This window comes from Rhipicephalus microplus, chromosome 1 (genome assembly GCF_043290135.1).
Source record: "Rhipicephalus microplus isolate Deutch F79 chromosome 1, USDA_Rmic, whole genome shotgun sequence".
Classification (NCBI taxonomy): Eukaryota; Metazoa; Arthropoda; class Arachnida; order Ixodida; family Ixodidae; genus Rhipicephalus; species Rhipicephalus microplus.
The window spans coordinates 271104220-271121929 of record NC_134700.1 but is presented as its reverse complement, the minus strand read 5'-3'; the positions used below and the strand labels follow the sequence as shown (position 1 = coordinate 271121929).

The window sequence follows — 17710 nt, the reverse complement described above, 5'->3', positions numbered from 1 at the left end:
TGACCCGCCGCGGTGGTCTAGTGGCTAAGGTACTCGGCTGCTGACCCGCAGATCGCCGGATCGAATCCCGGCAGCGGTGGTTGCATTTTCGACGGAGGCGAAAATGTTGTAGGCCCGTGTGCTCAGTTTTGGGTGCACGTTAAAGAACCCCAAATGGTCGAAATTTCCGGAGCCCCTCCACTATGGCGCCTCTCATAATTATATGGTGGTTTGGGGACGTTAAACTCCACATATCAATTTTCTTTAGATTAATTGTTCGTGACATTCATTTGGTTGTGTTCAAGAAAAAAAATATAGCTCTAGAAACAGAATTCTCATACTTTCACTGTACGCAGAGTTAGGCCGAAAATATGATTCCGAAATGAATAATAAAAAAGAGAGAGGTTTACTTGTGCACCATCAATTTTAACAATGCATTACATTTGAAACAAAATGCTGTAGGTTATTGAAAAAAAAAAAAACTAGTTTATTGCTGCTACAGTGAGCGAAGTTCATGATGGTGACGTAATGAGAGCTCTTCGTGATTATTTAAGTGGACACTGTTTTTCGTGCTCTATCACAGACATAGCGGCTTCCTTTCATTATGTCTTGTTCCATTTTTCAACGGGTCGATTTCATAGACTTCTCTTTTGCATTTGTAAAAGAACACTACGAAATATTACAGCTGTTGTGTGACGGGCAAATGACCTGTATGTTGTATTGTGTGCTTTTACGGCTGATGCCTGCAGACATACTCGTAGTGTCTGTTTTTGTATATTTATGCAAAATAAATTCATTTTATTGCTATTGCTTTACTATATTTAAGCTCTTTTGCCAGTTGATTATCAAATCGAGTAATTTTCTATAGTCAGATGTGGCTTAGCTTGCCTTCCCACTACAGCTGCTCGTTTACGTGCGTAGTAGAAAGCCACTAAGGAAGTATAAAAAGACATTGAAGACATGCTTTTGCGTTACCCGCTGCTTTCCTGCCTCTGAATTTTTCTGTTCCCTCGTTTCAGTGTCTTTCTTGTAGCGTGAACTTCCCATGTCCTTAGCACCCCCTGCCCCCCCTTACCCACTCTGTAAAGTGGGAGGAGGAGAAGGGCACTCTACAGAAAGGAATTAGACGATATAAAAAACTTTGTCAGAGATGCGTTACTGTAAGAAAAGTCTGCGCCGTACAGTGCAAAGTTGTCTTTAGAGTGCCCGAAGCCTAAAGCGGTGTCTGCAGCGCCCACCCGTCAACGTAAAAAACGGCGATTGGGGCTGGCGCATCATATCTGGCGTCGTTCGAGACAGCGGAGTGCGCTGTCGCCCTTCGTCTTCGCACTTTGTCCTCGCCATCCTTTTAGCACCGTTGTTTGCGCACCTAAGAGAAAACGCCAATGTCACTGAGCTTTACGCTCAACAGGAAAGCCTTTATGTGCTTTGGACTTGGGCGAGCTGAAGAAGTTGAAGTTTGCCACTGTTTTTGGCGGGACGTTGCTCTTACGGCTCACCGAAATTGCGGGGAGGAATAGCAGCAGCAGCAGCTGACGGCAAGCTGTTTCGTGACCATCGTATCATTTGTGAAGAAGAAACATGAAGTGACGCAGCGAATTGGTTTAGATTGATAAATTGCGCTCAGAACTCTAATGTGACGAATTTCGCCATCGTAGGTTCACTCGTAAAGCAGAAAGTAAACTTATACCGGGGCTCGAACAGTGACAGCGAGAAAGAAAGAAGAATGACACCAACGCTGTTGTCATTCTCTCCCTCTTCCTCCCTGTCTTCGTTCACGCTCGAAGTTTCTGAAGGTGACCGACAACTGCTTTTTTCCCGAGCGATTTTCTAGCCTAGCTAGGCAATCCGCAATAGCTTGCTTGTCGACGCACTGTCAGCTCATCAGAACCTGCGTGGAAAGGGGCAAGTTAGATATTCGAATTCGTTCATCAACTCTCGAACAATACTTTATGACCCGCGTTCAGTGGATTTCACTCGCTCGCTTGATTTCGTGCCGACCGGTCGTGCCCCCGCGATCTCCGACGACAGCGCCACTCTGGCCGACTAAGCTCCCCCTACGCCATCTCCTGACGCCGACAAGAGCTCTCGCTGAGTGGTGCCCCGTCCTAGGGCTTCTGCGACCGTGCCCATCTTTCCTATCTTCTCCTTACTAGCATACGTGGCTGTCTCTGCGCCTCTCTCTCCTCTTGCTTCGCTCTCTATCTCTATACCTTTAATTCCTATCATTTTAATCCCTCTTTTACCCCCATCCCTTGTGAGCTACTGTTAAGGTGTCCTCCCCCTGAGAGCCAGTTACGGAGTTCACTTTGATCTTCTTTCCATTTAGGTATCACATCCCTCCCCCGGGCAAGTTTATTTAACGCGATAGCGTCAAAGAGCTCGTTTCACAGACATTCTGGCGTCGGCGTCGTTGGCTGTGAGTGAAAAATTATCATCCTGTGCGTGACCGAAAAATCGAGAAAGATGCAAATAAAACAAAAAAAAACAAGAAATTCGAATCTGAGTGAGGATGAAAACCGGGTCTGCTTCGCGTGGCAAGGAGCGTTCCACGACAGACCCACGCGTCTTTTTTTCTCTCTTACATGTATTTAACACAAATGCGGCTTACGTATACACATAGAGTACATAACACTTAAGGCCTCTCCGACAAATGTACGATAGGCATTACAAAAACAACCCCATGCAACATTGTGTCTGAAAGGGTATTTGTGAATGCAGTGAAAATAACTTCCTCTGCTCAGAAATGCAGTAAAACTAACTTGCATGCTTTACAAACACAAGCGTTCTGCACACGTGCTTCACAATGCAACATGTAATATCGCAGTAATGATGCGTGGTACAAGCATAGATTGTAGTCGGGCGTACGAACATGTCATTATTTGCATGAATTCATGTTTTAAAGCGGGCCACTACAAAAGGCACATACATTACTGCACCTTCGCCCTTAAGACTACGTAGTGGGGCATAGCAAGTTGGAAAATATTTCACGCGCACAACGGTCCGTGGTTTAAAGCATGCTAGGAATTGCACAGAATGCAGCCGTATGCGAAAACTTCACTGACACAAGCAATTTTGAACTCGTTACGCACTAAGGACAGGATATCGCAATCCCGTTCAACGTTTGAAGATGAAGCTTAAAAATGTGCGAACTTCTTCTTTTTGCATGCACCCGTAAATAAGGAGGATTCTTTATTACCTGCTTCTAGATTGGACACTTGTATTTAGCGGTGTTTGACAAGCCAGCGCATAGAACACCGTAGAGGCAAGGGACGTTCAAACAAGAGAGGACAAGTGAGTCCATTGATTCAGTCATCACTTGTTTACGCGCTGTTATATAAACACTCTGGAGTAATTATCCAACCCGCAGAACAGCCCTCGATTACCTTGTCCTGTACTTTGGAGAGATGAGGTTTTAGCGCATGTTGCTAATTAACGAATGTACGTTGAAAGCCGGCGAAAAGGCCCATTGTAAAATCTGCGGCCCTATATTGAGCACTTGACCTGCTACGGTGGTTGAGTGTCACCGTGCTCCATCGAATCCTCGTCGCGGCGGACACGTTTTGATAGAGGTGAAATGTGAGAGACTCGTGTGCTTAGATTCAGGTGCAACGTAAAGATCACTCGGGTAGTCAAAATTTCCGGAGCCAGCCACTGCACGGTGTCTGTCATAATCATATCGTCGTTTTGGAACTTAATAACCGAATAATTATTGCTATTGAAAGACAGCAGCACCGTCGTGGTCTCTACGACCTTTACTCGGCAGAACCGGGCGACGAAACTTCAAAAGTAGAAAACGCTCGCAGTGATTATATACAGGTGAAAGGGACGAAGAACGAAGGCTATAGAATAATGTACTCACAGTACTAATAGTTTCTTGAGTGCTTTCATATCCCTCTATGATACTGAGTACCAACGCGTCGGAATTTTAAGCGAATCACATTGACCGTGCTAACACCTCCAGCCAACCATCGTTTCTAAGGTGACGAACTTAGACACTTCGTAGCTCGCTAAGAACGTGGAGAAAGGGTGTGTGTGTGGGGGGGGGGGGAGGGGATTCCGTATGGTTCAGAAAAGCAACTTCCGAAGCTTTAACCACGAGTCTGCAACGTGTCGCCTGCAGCCTCGCTGAAAGAAGTGCTAGGTAGACCTCGTTTTGACGAGACATTTCTGCACCGTCACTGTGGCTTCGGTGAAGAGGTAGCTGTCAACACGACGCTCGTCGTTCCCCACTTTGCGGCGATATGCATACCCCGGGGTCCCTGCTTCGTAACGCTGGCGTCAACGTCCCGTGGTTCGCGGTCGATTGCGACACTCTTCCGAGATTGGTATTTCACGAAACGCTGCCTCTTTTTCTGCCATCTCACTTGCGATGCACCGCCGCTGTTGTGTCGAGCAGGGGACACGTGCGCGGGGCGATTGCCGAACCCCACTTTGCCGGAATCTAGCGACGCTTCTCGTTCCTCACCGAGCATCGCGACACCGCCGCAGGACGCTTTTAGTTTCCCGGCCACTGGCTGCCTCTTTCTTCTCCAGTGTTCTTTTCGTTCCTGGGTGTGCTCGTACGTATTTCTGGGTGCGTAAGTGCACGTGTGTGTTCCAGAAAGATAGAGGAGAGGGGGCGTTGCCGCGGAAAAAAAGAGACGGCGAGGCGACTGCACGGCGGTGGGCATTTTCCATCCTTTGTCTAATCCCGAGAAAGCGCGCAATTTCGTCACCGTAACTGGCTTGCTTTTGAAGGGCCTCTTGGAGGATATTACTGAAACGGGAGCTTGAAAACATTTTCGGCACATCACAGGATTGAATAAACGCGAAGAATAAGCGCGAAGACACAGACATTTAAATGCAAGGAAAGAAGAGAAGCGCCAGAATCTCTAAGGTGGCATGGTGAGTGTAAGCACATCTGGTGGTGTCTCTAAAAGTTCAGTTACGGCAGTAGTCACCTTCTGAAGGTGTCTCAAAATCACACTACCAAAACAGCTGGCTGAGGAAGCAAGAAAGTATTGCGTTTGTTGGTTAGGCAAATGAAGGAACGTTGACTCGGGGCTCGTGTGGTCGCTTTATTCTTCGCATTTCGCACTCACGGTTAAACTGTGCTATAACATACGCGATGCCGTGACAAAGGCACTGTCATCGCTCAGTAACATTGTCAGTTCATGCTAGACGCTTTCGTGTGGAGATGCAGCTTCTATGCAATGTATGTTGTAATGACGCTTCCCCAGGGCATATCTTTCGTAATTGCACAAAATTGGTAAGATGGGTGAGTTGGTAATGATCCATTATGTAACTGTGCAAAAGATGAACAGAAACATGAAGGAAGAGAGGAGGAGTAACAGAGGGGAAAGGAAAGGCAGGGACATGTTAACCAGTCTGGAGTGACCGGTATGCTACCCTACACTGAGGATAGGGATGAGGGAGTTTAAAAGATGGAGAAAGGGAGAGAGAGCAGAGCTCCCACACGCGTTGGGTTCACAAATGTTGATGACTTGGAACATGTTGACGCGCACTAACTGACGGAAGTTCGAAAAGACGCGGTTTTAGTCCACTGGAGTTGCACTGAATGATGGATGATTCCTTGACTTCTTAGAAATGATGGTGATCGTTAGTCATATTTCTACTAGAGCGATTCAAGTACTGGGCTTAAGGTGTCCAGTACTTTGAGAGCGCTTCGAGCAGACGTTGAACTCATGCCAAACAAGATCTCCCGGATGGCATCTATGAGAGAACAAAGCATAGTTATGACTTTGCCATCTTATATGTGTCATCAGCGGTTGGTGAAGACCCCGAGTGGGCGTGGTCTTCTGACGGTCTATGGTTAGCAGATGACTTGGAAGAATAGGCCATTCCTCTGTAGAGATAGTCCTCTCCACAGTCTTCTTTGAATTTGTCGGTCCTGTTGCGGCTTGACTTAATGGTGCAGCAGTAGAGGTGGCACTGTTGTTTCGAGCTTGTGCAGTCTTTGAGGTCGAACGATTGCACCGACGCCGCTGCCGACACCGGACTGTTTCGGCAGCATCCCTGTGGGTCGAATGGTCTGTGGCCATTTGCTGCGCGCTCCTTCTTAATTCCAGGGCAGTCTTTCGATGAGGCAGTATGTGAGCCATTACAGTTACCGCATTTAAGAAATGTGGATTGACACGCATCTTCCAAATGGGGTTCTGCGCACCGGGGGCACCGTAGCGAGTTCGGGCACACGCCTTTGCCGTGAGTATAGTTTAAAGCACTGGTGACACTGAAGTGGCTTTTGTACAAAAGGCTGAACAGGATGTCGAAAATGTCCGACTTCGACACGGGATGGTGTGCAGTCGCCTTTGAATACCAGTTTCGCACAGCGTGGCTTCCCAAGGTGGTGGGTGTACCTGAGTGATGACAGAACCCCCATTTGCCGGTTTGATGAGGGTACGCAAGCCAGCGTCGAGAATCGCAATGTCTATGTCGTATATCACCCCAGCAGTGGATGCGTTGTCAATCGGTGCAAAGGGGCACACTTTAATGCCGCCTAGCTCAGTCACTTGGTTGAGTGGTCCAAGCACATTCACCTGGAAAAATTCTATGGCGAGTACATTTTTTTCGCGTATTTACTCTGATTTACTTGATTTTATGAGGTACCACACGTTCCGAAAAAGCGGAGAGTGCTTGCCTGTTCAGCATTCACAGGTTTCCTGAGGACTCTTCTGGCACGAAGATGATGACGTGTGGCCAGAGTTCATGCCTTGGCTTCATAGTCGCTGTACTCGCAGAGGTGGGCGAGGCTGCGTTGACGATCTTCCTCTTCGCCCTCTTGCCCCGACCAGAAATGAAATCATCGTTGGATGAGTCTTCCGAGGCGGCTGAGTACAGCTCTGTGTCCTCGCTGTCCCTGAGGGAAGTTCCTCTCTTCCTCGCGGTTGTTGGCCGGGATGACCGCTGTCCAGGCGGTCCTCCGGAAGGCGTTCATGGCCGCAAGACGCGGAGCCGAGGCACTAGAAAAAACTTAAGGTTTCACCGAGAAAAATTGGAGAGCACAGAGAGAAGCGCTTGGATACCTGAACACTTCGTCGTCCAAAGGGAGAGAAAAGCGCAAGCAAGTTGATAGTCTGCGCCTGTTCGTGCTTTTCTCTCCTTTCGTGTTTCCGTTCGTTTTTTGCGCAGTTTGATAATGTATATTTCGTAAGCCTGTATATGTATTATCAGTGTCTAAAGATGAGCTTTGGCAGGTTCTTTCTATCTCATTTACAGGCTGTGCGTTATACTTGTAACAAAAGATTACGAACGTTTGTGCAGCGCCTTATTTTCAGAGTTACATACTTGTGCGATTGCAAGTCGACTCTACTGCTGGTCTACCTCTCTAATATCATGTGGCAAAAAACGAAAGAAAGAAAACGCGTGAGTGCACTTAGTAAAAAGAAAATTATTATTTAGTCACTTGAGTGAAAACACGTGCTCCCTTGTCACTGTCAATTCAGTCTTCTTCGTGACCTTTGATGCCTGGCTACTGATAGCCTTGGAGTGCGTCCTTGGTATTCCCATTTCCTACGGGAAGGCACGGGCTTCTTGCGAGATGGACTCGCTCTCTGGATCTCGTCCCGACCGGTTGTGCCCCTGCGATCTCCGACGACAGCGCAGCTCTGGCCGACTGGGCTCGCCCTACGCCATGTCCTGACGCTGACAAGGACTCTCGCCGAGTGGTGCCCCGTCCTCAGACTCCTGCGACCGTGTTTATCTTTCCTTATCTTCTCCTTACTTTCGATGTCGCTCCCCTGTGCCACGCGCTCTCCTTCCCCATCTCACTATCTGTATACCATTTAATCCTTTCCTTTTAATCCCTTCCCCCCCCCCCCCCCCCCTAGTAAGCTAATGTTGAGGTGTCCTCCCCCTGATGGACAGTTATGGGGCTCACTTTTCTTTTCTTTTTATTTAAGAATTACTTCCCCGCTTCTTGCGAGACGATTTCGCATACCACCAAGAGAAACCAGTTGGTGAGCAGAAATGGCTTCACGGTAATGTTCTACAGCAATGCAAAGAAGCTAGCTTCTCGGCAATACGCGAGTATCATTTCGAGTAAATTTTCTGCGAATCATTGCTGAGGAGGCTGGTTATACGCGAGGAAATACGATATAAGCTATAGATGTAGGCCGAACGCAAACGTAATATAGTAATCATCCCACAGGGTTCCCGATTTCTCGTTTGCACCACCGTAACTGGTGGTATACTAGCTATCGTTTCAATTGTAAGTCGACCCCTCACAACTTGAGTTTTCAAATTTCGATAAAACGGAGCGGTCTACAATCGTTTACGTACGCTGTCGTTATAGTTGCAAGAAGCTGGCTTAATCCATCGTTTCACATACTGCACGCTTTTCTGTCATTTTGCTAAGACATTCAACACATTTGGTTCGCCTGAATTCGGTCATCGTGGGTGCGAATGGACAAGGCCACAGCAACTTGCGAGCACCTCCACAGTCTCTGTGGGACTTTGAAGGATACGACGGGAGCCTGGCATACAGCCGTTTGGGTAAAATAATCGAAGCTTGTTTTCTCGTCACCACAGGAAAATTTCTGGCACCTCTAGGTTGTTTCACTCGAGTATGTTTGACGTCGAATGAGCAAATTTTTTTTCATCATGCATAAAAGCCTGTGGAGCTCGATGTATAACTCGAGTAGACATGACGCAACTGCCCTTGACGCGTGCTGACGACAGCACTACTCTGTTAAAAGAAAAAAAAACAAGTATAGGTAGCAGCCTTCACGTGGGCGAGTCGCTAATCTTGTTAACGAGGAGGGAGGAGAGAATGCCAACGGTGGACGTCCAGGGCATAAACTGTCTCGTATAGAGCAACCGGAGAGCCAGTCGCGTTCTCTTAGTGTCGTCAGAGAAACGCGTTAGTGTTGTTGAAAAACAGTAGTGGTGCAACCTTGGCGGTAGCTTTTGCTGACGTCAAAAAGCTCCCCTCCCCTTTCCCTTCACTGGGGACGGCGAGCCACTTTGAAAGCAAGAAAGAAATTGGATATTTGCGCGTGTCTAAAGCCGCTTGCAGGGCAGCTTCTATCACCGACAGCGAGCAGTCGTGAAGATATGGCTTCGAAAGTTGCCTGTTAGCCTAGCGTCCCGAAGTAACTGTACTATTGTGCGCGGCGTGCGATGCGAAAAAAAAAAAAGCTGCAGTCCTTGCGCTTAAGCTTTCGCGCCTTTTCGCACACGTTGTGTGCAGCCAATTTTCTCGGTTCTCGAAAGTGCGAAAGCGTACACACACACACGTGCAGCGTCCTTCAAGGGTGTTGCGTCCCACACCACATCCTCGCAAAAAGGTGGTGGCGAAACGCCTCCCCCCCCCCCCCCGCCCCCAAACAAATCTGGAGCGCGGAAAAGAAATTGGCGACCTTGCTATTGTGGCGGCGGGCATCCCTCCCTCCGACGCCTCCGTGTAGCGGTGCCATATTGGGCCGCTATAAGTCGCGCGACGCGTGAACCCGTGACTTCCGACGTCACGAGAAGCCCGCCGTGGGGCCTATATCTCTGCCGCACCTTCTCCTTCACATGGCCCCTCGTTTTAGTTACGAGAAGGGTTTCCCCTCGCACACTGCCCCCTCTCTACACACACACTGCCCCCTCTCTACACACACACTCCCCCTGCTTACGAGTTTGTTTGCTCAAACCGCCGAGAAAGTTTCGCCAGTGCGAATCTCCGCTCAGCACGCCAGCGGATGCGGCCCCTGCGTCAATGTCCTGCCTGTGCGTGTGTTTGTAGGTGCGGGGGAGGGTGGTGCAGGATAGTTTCGACACCGACCCCCGAAGGCCTCGCCGCTGGCAAGCGCCACTTGGACGCCTTCTGCTTTGGTCTCGTCGCGTATAATCAATGCCAGATAGACGAAACGCGTAATGCTTGTCACGGTCTTCTTTCTAAAAAAATTTCGATCTTCTTTCCCGAATTTCTGTTTACGTATGTGTGTTGCGAAAACACGATTGCTCTTATTTCCTTCCGTCCCGTCTGTGCGCTGTTTCCATCGACGTTTCTCGGACGCAGCTTTACTCACGTTTCCCTCCCATGTAAGGATGCCCCCCCCCTCCGCCCCCCCGACAACAACGACCGATTGCTTTACAGGGGCACCCGGAATACGGGAAGTAAAAAGAAAAAGACTTGAGGCAGTTACCTATTTTCATTCAACTTGACCTGACTGTCCAGTGTAGCTCTCAAAAATAAAAAAAAATAAATAAAAGGAAAGCGAGACCATTCGGATGGTCATTGCAAATCTTGAAAACAGAAACGTCGTTGTCAGACCGGCTGTCTGGCGTGTCAACGAGTGTTTTCGGAAACGACACCACCGTTATCACCGCAATGACAGCGTCGAGAACGAGTGCTTTTTGGACACGTGCCGACGTCCTCCCGTATTCTTCAATTCCGACTCGAAATCACCTCGAAGGTGGATGCGACCGCTGGAGTTGTGGCTCCGAGAGCGTCGACTGAGTCCGTGTGTAGATGGGTGCTCACGAAATGTCGCTTTAGCTCGACAAAGCGTGCTCAATCTTTGCACCCCTGCCACCCAAGGAGCTGGGAAAGCAATTTTCTTCGGGAATGCCGCTGCCCAGGTTGCCTGCATATTGCATTCTCGGATGTTAGGCCGTGGGCTCAAGACGTGTTGTCGTCGCATGCGCGTTTCTGCATTTCTAAGTACGCACGTGTGTTATGGAATAAAAAAAAAATGCCAGGTCTGCGCGAAAGGCGCAGCACAGTCACGGCGAAAGCTATAAATGAGCGGCGTTTTAAAGCCTTTTCTAAACCCTCATTGGGTAACTGCTGCAAACACACTTGGTTGATAACCACTATGGTATTAGGCTTAATACCCACAACGTATTGATAATATAAATTTTTAGATAGTAGGCCGGCATTCGCTATGCTATTATTTTGTCATTCTTCTGAGAAGCGTGGTATCCGCTAAAATATTGCGAGGAATTTTGTGCCAATCGTAATGCAGTGGCTGACGACGATGATGAATCATGCCTGAAGTGTGCATGCGCCAGAGTTTATAAATGAACAAGAACAAGCGTTTGTAATGGGTTGGAGAATTGGACGACCCACTCGTTACGCTATAGTCTCATCGTGCGACGACTGGTTGTGCTTTTGCTATATTAAAACGCTTTACGAGTCTTATTAACATCATTTTTTTTTTTTTTAAGATAATATTTTTTATTAATTCAATAAAAGATAATACATAGGAAAAATGTTATACAGAAGGAGGTCCCAAAGCTCTAGGCTGCAAGGGGACCTCCTTCTTGACATCAAGCCTGCCTAAGGCAAGTTTGCCAATTGGTCCCAAGCACCTCCGTGGCTGAGTGGTGGAATACTGGGCTGGCACCCAGCGGACCCGGGTTCAAGCCCCACTGCGTCATGTTATTAGTTTTTTTTTCTAATTTCGCGCGATGCGATTACGGGCACAGGCGGTGGCGGCGGCGGACAACAACGGCGCTGCGCGAGAGCCGAGTTGTGATCTCATAACAGCTTTCACTGTGAAATTGGCTAGCCAGTACGCAACTACATTTGACATTTCACCAACATAATGCCTGCATAGGGTGTTCTTCCAAAGCAGATTCGAGGCTTCTCGTCACTCTGAGGTAAAATACTTTACCGCCACGCGGAATTATATGGTTTGATTTCTGCTGGGAACCCTGATTTTTATTTTTTGAGTTTGCCACCTCAACGCTACTCACGTCAATGTTTCCTAATGCTCTCACAATAAAGTTACCAACGTTTGTTCTCAACGTTCCCGGGTTTATTAGCTGTTAATAAACTACGCACGTTAAGCACAGCGGTGTGTGGCCAACGGGAGGTGCAACACATGTTTCGAGGAAAAGGTTCGACGACGTACGCGACAGGACTTTCACGTTATTCACGTCGTGGTCACAACCTTATCAAACCTTCTTGCCCCTATACTTATGTTGATCTGCATGCCTCAAGTGAAGGAGGAGATCCCGAGGGCAGCCAGACGAATAGGCGGCTAGATATAAAGATAGATATGAAGATAGAAACGCTCTAAGTGCCTGCACTTCAATAAGAAAGGCTTCACATTAAAAAAAAATATCAAAGCGTAGTCATTGTTATTACTACTAGCAAGAACTTGGCATCTCTAGCAAAAGCATGGCATTACTAGCAAAAATTTGGAAGTAGCTAAGTCTAACCCTGACTCCACTGTTGGTTCGAGCCTTATACTAGTTGCTCAAATTGCGAACGTTTTTTTTTTCCTTTTTTTCTTTTCTTTTTACAGCGAAAAGTTATGAGATCCCAACAAGGGTGCCGTAGTTGTCTGCCGCTGCCGCCGCCGATGTCTGAAACCGCTATCGCGCGAACTAAGAAAATACGGACACCGGCGGCGGACAACTACCCACTGCCACTGCCACTGCCGCACTGCCGTTTTGATCGGGTAACAACTGTCGCTGTAAAAAAAAATCCTGGATGAAACAGAGTACGAAGCGGGGTCCTCTACGTGGCTAACCAGTATATTCGAAGCCCCGCCGCAGTGGTCTATAGTGGCTAAGGTACTCGGCTGCTGACTCGTAAGTCGCGGGATCGAATCCCGGCTGCGGCGGCTGCATTTCCGATGGAAGCGGAAATCTTGTAGGCCCGTGTGCTCAGATTTGGGTGCACGTTCAAGAACCTCAGGTGGTCTGAATTTCCGGAGCCCTCCACTACGGCGTCTCTCTCATAATCATATGGTGGTTTTGGGACGTTAAACCCCACATATCAATAAATTACCCAGTATTCCAACACAGAGCTATGCAGGGGCTAGAAACTCCTGCGCACAAAAAGTCTGTGCAAGCGTTTTGTTGGGAACGAACTGCGTATACATACGTAATATAGCGTGATAGAAGATTAAATAATAACCAGGCGTCACAGAGTGCCGCATGGCAACATACTTAACTGACGACGGATGGCTATAAAAACCATATGTGATACCATAATGGGCCCCACGCGTACTCTCATGCATGGTAGAATTATATTTGTAGCATATCAGAATATCTAAAGCACACAGGTGTAGCCAAAAACGGCAGAGAACCAATGCTGTGTTGAAGACCTGCTGAGCGGTCATTGAAAACTTCTGAGCGAACTTTGTAGTGCAGTGGATATAAATGTATACTGATAATGACGATGTCAGAATGTTCAACTCGCATCACCCAGTTTATTTATAGTAATGAAAGCCAACAGCAACGACAACACTGCAGGCATGAACCTCGGGAGCTGCAACCGCGGACGAGGTGGAATGGCGAGACGAAGAGATCTTTCAGCTCGGCGTGCAACTGCAATCCTGTTTCGCTTCTTACTTAACGATTCGCGGAATGAATGATCGCTTTAATCTCGACCGTCACGATGCGTAGTGCACAGGTGTTTCTTAATGTCAAATTTCTGGCAAGCTCGCTTGCCTACGCACGCGGTCACGCTGGTTTCTTGGATGGAGGCCCAACAACTTTGAAGCGGGGCGCACGTATGCGCCAGAGCCCCCTTGTGCCAGGTAACAGACATCTTGTGCGCTGCATTATGGGTCCAAGAAAAATATCAAGGTTCCGTGTTTTTCTTTCACGACATCCCACGGTTGTAAAAAAAAACACGCATAGCGTCGTCGGAGGTCGATTACTGATAAATTATTGACAACAGCCAACGCGACAGGTGGCGTGATCCGTGAGTGACAGCTCGACCTTATTGAAAACAGCTGTAAGAACAGAGATAACATAGATTCCTAAATTGCAATAAGAACGTTGCGGCCCCGCCGCAGTGGTCTAGTCGCTAAGGTACTCGGCTGCTGACCCGCAGGTCGCGGGATGGAATCCCGGCTGCGGTGGCTGCATTTCCGATGGAGGCGGAAATGTTGTAGGTCCGTGTGCTCAGATTTGGGTGCACGTTGAATAACCCCAGGTGGTCGAGATTTCCGGAGCCCTCCACTACGGCGTCTGTCATAATCATATGGTGGATTTGGGACGTTAAACCCCACATATCAATCAATCAATAACAGCGTTGCGATAAACCATGGCCCCCCTAAAGAGGAGTGCCGTGCATGCCTACGATAATTGCCTTTTCGTATTACTCTTGATCGGGCCGTTTTGCTTGTTAGCAGAAGGGGCGTGCCCTCATCGGCGTTACAGAGAGAGAGATGGTAGGCGGGAATGAAGAGAAGGGAAGAAGGATAACTATAGTATACGCTTATCTTGAAGCAGGGTGAATGATGAAAGACGTAACTATAAACGTGTGGTTGTATGTGTGCCTTTTCGGTCCTGATCTTTCCCGCTTTTTCGCCTATAGGTGAAAAAGTGCAAAAAGTTGATCACATCATATACGATGTGAATATTATTAAGCTAAAAACAATGAAAAGCAATAAAATAATAAATTACTTATTTATTTCCCTTAGCCTAAATAACAGAATTTATCAAACACTTACAGCAGAGTTACACTTGAACCCTTATCTGAACTCGCATACTAAATCGGGATTATCGTGCACCTATGTGCCGAACAGTTCCTGTTTTTGATCGACGTTATTCTGAATGAAGCTTATATACGATCACTTCAAACTATTAGCTTTATTTCGCGCTCCGGGATTTAACAATCGTTACAAAGCCGGCTTCTGCACCGTAGTGTTTTCGCTCATCTCGAATTGCCATGGGACGTTGAATGAGATAAACGATACATCGAGCCAATATTGCTTGGACACCCGCTAACGGGAATGTTCAAGGTGCAGAAGTAAGGACAACAGCCATGGCATTTAGAAGACCTACAACTCTTGCAAAGTCTAAATTAAACTGTAATCCCAGCTGTGGCGGCTGCATTTCCGATGGAGGCGGAAATGTTGTAGGCCCGTGTACTCAAATTTGGGTGCACGTTAAAGAACCCCAGGTGGTCAAAATTTCCGGAGCCCTCCCCTACGGCGTCTCTCATAATCAAATGGTGGTTTTGGGACGTTAAACCCCACAAATCAATCATTAAATTAAACTGTGTCACCGTGTCGTGATCGAACACTTCGTTCAAGTGTGCCCGTCCTCGCTTTGATTAAAAGCTTGGCCGTCGCGGTGGTAAACGATTGTCACCTCCACCTTTATACTCGCTGATTTTCTGCAACGTTTAAAGATACCCTTGGCGCCCACAGGCGTCGGGTAGCCAAAAGGGGGATCGGTGTCGAGGCTAAACCTGGCGTGAGCTTTGCTCGACCCACCATGATGGTGCTGTGGTATTGCGCTTTTGCCTTCGAGGTCACGGTTCCGATATCGACCAAGGCGAGCGCGTTTTGAGGGGGGCAAGACAAAGAAGTGTGGGCTACTTGCGATAGTGTGGCTGGACTAACAACGGAGATGAGCAATCTTGGTAGGAAGCGCAGCAACTATTACACAGAACACACAACACAAGCGCCTGTGTTGTGTGTTCTGTGTAATAGTTGCTGCGCTTCCTACCAAGATGGATTCATGCCAACTGGCCTTATACAACTGTGTATTGAGATGAGCAAGGTTTTAATTAGCGAGACACCAATAAGCTTGGTCCTAATTAACATGGGCTGAATTGATACAGTGTTAATTGACATGTCTCAATTCTGAATTCTAATTCAATAAGTCATAATTGGCATGATAATATTCATCATCATTCTAAGTAACACGTTCTTAGTTAGAAAGTTCTCTCTCTCTGTTCCTGACGACGAAGACAAACTAAGAGAGCTTTGCTGTAAAGAGTGTAAAAATCTTTGTGTTCTTAGGTTCGGGAGCACGTTTAAGAACGTTAGGTGATTAAATTTAATTACTTCCACTAACACATGCTTCGTGTTGGCATGACATTTCTGAATGTTCGAACTCATAAGATTTATTTTTTACATTTGATTTGTTGTCTTCGCCCGAGAATGAGATCGCTTCAACTCCTACGCACAGCCCCTAACGCTCTCAGCTTTACCCTGTCAATCGGTGTTTTCAAAAGGGTACACTATAAGATTTAATTATTCATTTTTCCAGTCTCACCAACGGGAAGGTGCGAATTGTGTTCTCTGTGAAACTTTTGAGAGCTCAACGGATTTGGTTGCACTCGATTTGTTTTTAGAGCGTCTGGTGCAGCCGTGAATTGAATGATTCATGTTGTTTAACATTATAAAGCAGTACATAAACAGCAATAGTTAGTAGAAGAAAACTGAGTATAGTTCTTTTAAATTTCAATTCTTCATACACCACAGCTACCACATGGCGGGCACTCGAATCCATTGCCTTGCACTCAGTGGGAAGTGTCAATGTTACTGGGTCATCCACCGTATCACATAGGAAACGATTTCTGTGGAAGTGTTCTTTGACAACATATTAGCTTTAGTAAATCTCCAAACTAGCAATGATTTGTTTACTGTGGTGAACGCGGTGACACCACGGATAAGAGCCCAGGCGCACATCTTTCTCTTAAAAAAAATGGCGGTGATACAGTTACGTAATTACTTGCCAATATGGGATGCGCTGCAGTAGTCTTGTAGTTAGTTGCCTGACAGCTGACTGACTCCATGGTTGCGGCCGCGTTTTAAAAAAAGGCGAAATATTACTTAGGTTTAGGCACACGTTAAAGCACGTCATTATTATCATCATCACCACCACCACCACCACCACCACCACCACTACCACCGCCGCCGCCACCGCCGCCGCCGTCGTCGTCATCATCATCATCATCAGCATCATTATCATCATTATCATCATCATCATCATCATCAGCATCATCATCATCATCATCACCATCCTGACTACGCCCACTGCAGGGCAAAGGCCTCTCTCATGCACCGCCAATCATCCCTGTCTTGTGCTTTCTGTTGCTGCATTATTCCTGCGAAGTTTTTAATCTCATCGGCCCACCTAACTTTCTGTCTCCCCCTCGTGCGTTTGCCTTCTTCGGGAATCAAGTCACTTACCATTAATGACCAGTGGATATCCTGCCTACGTGCTACGTGCCCGGCCCATGTCCATTTCTTCTTCTTGATTTCAACTATCGTATCCTTAACCCCGGTTTGTTCCCTGACCCAACCTGCTCTCTTCTTTTCTCTTAAGGTTACACCTATCATTTTCCTTTCCATCGCTCGCTGCATCGTCCACAATTTAAGCTGAACCCCTTTTGTAAGCCTCCAGGTTTCGGCTCCGTGGGTAAGTAATGGCAAAAATGCGACTGTTATATACCTCCCTCTTGAGGGTTAGTGGTAGATTACCATTAATGATTTGTGAATGCTTTTTGAATGTGACCCACCCTAACCTTATTCTTCTAGTTATTTCATTGTGGTAGTTCGGCTCCACGGTTACTACTTGCCTTATGTGTACATATTCCTTTAAAACTTGCAGCGTCTCTCCTCCTATCCAAATGAGCTGTTTTCTGTCAAGACTGTTGCAGAATGCACATCAGATGGTCGAATTTTTCAGAGCCATACTCTATGGCGTTCCTCATGATCATATTGTGGTTTCCGGACGTAAAATCTCATCGACTATTATCACTCCACAATTACGTTTTCACTAGCCAGTCTAGGGCCGTGAACGACTAACCACCCAGTAGTTTCGGATCATTGTATAAAACAGAAGCTCGGGCGAATTGGTAAGGATTCATTAACGAGACATGAACAGCGCGTAGAAAGGGCCAGGATCAGTAGAGGCCAAGAGCGCGGACTTCCAACCAGATTTCATTAAAAATAAAAAAAAAAACAAAAACAAAATTCAAGCAAGCTTGGTACTAGGAATGCCAAAGCTAAAGACAGTGCGGAGCTGGGCCGCCTTCTTCATT

At 47.2% G+C, this 17710-nt stretch overlaps 1 protein-coding gene across 2 annotated transcripts in view; it reads left to right on the top strand.

Moving 5' to 3' along the window:
• Positions 1 to 17710, top strand: part of LOC119188163 (uncharacterized) — a 173790-nt gene that overhangs the window by 112631 nt on the left and 43449 nt on the right. The gene's annotated exons all lie outside the window — the stretch shown is intronic.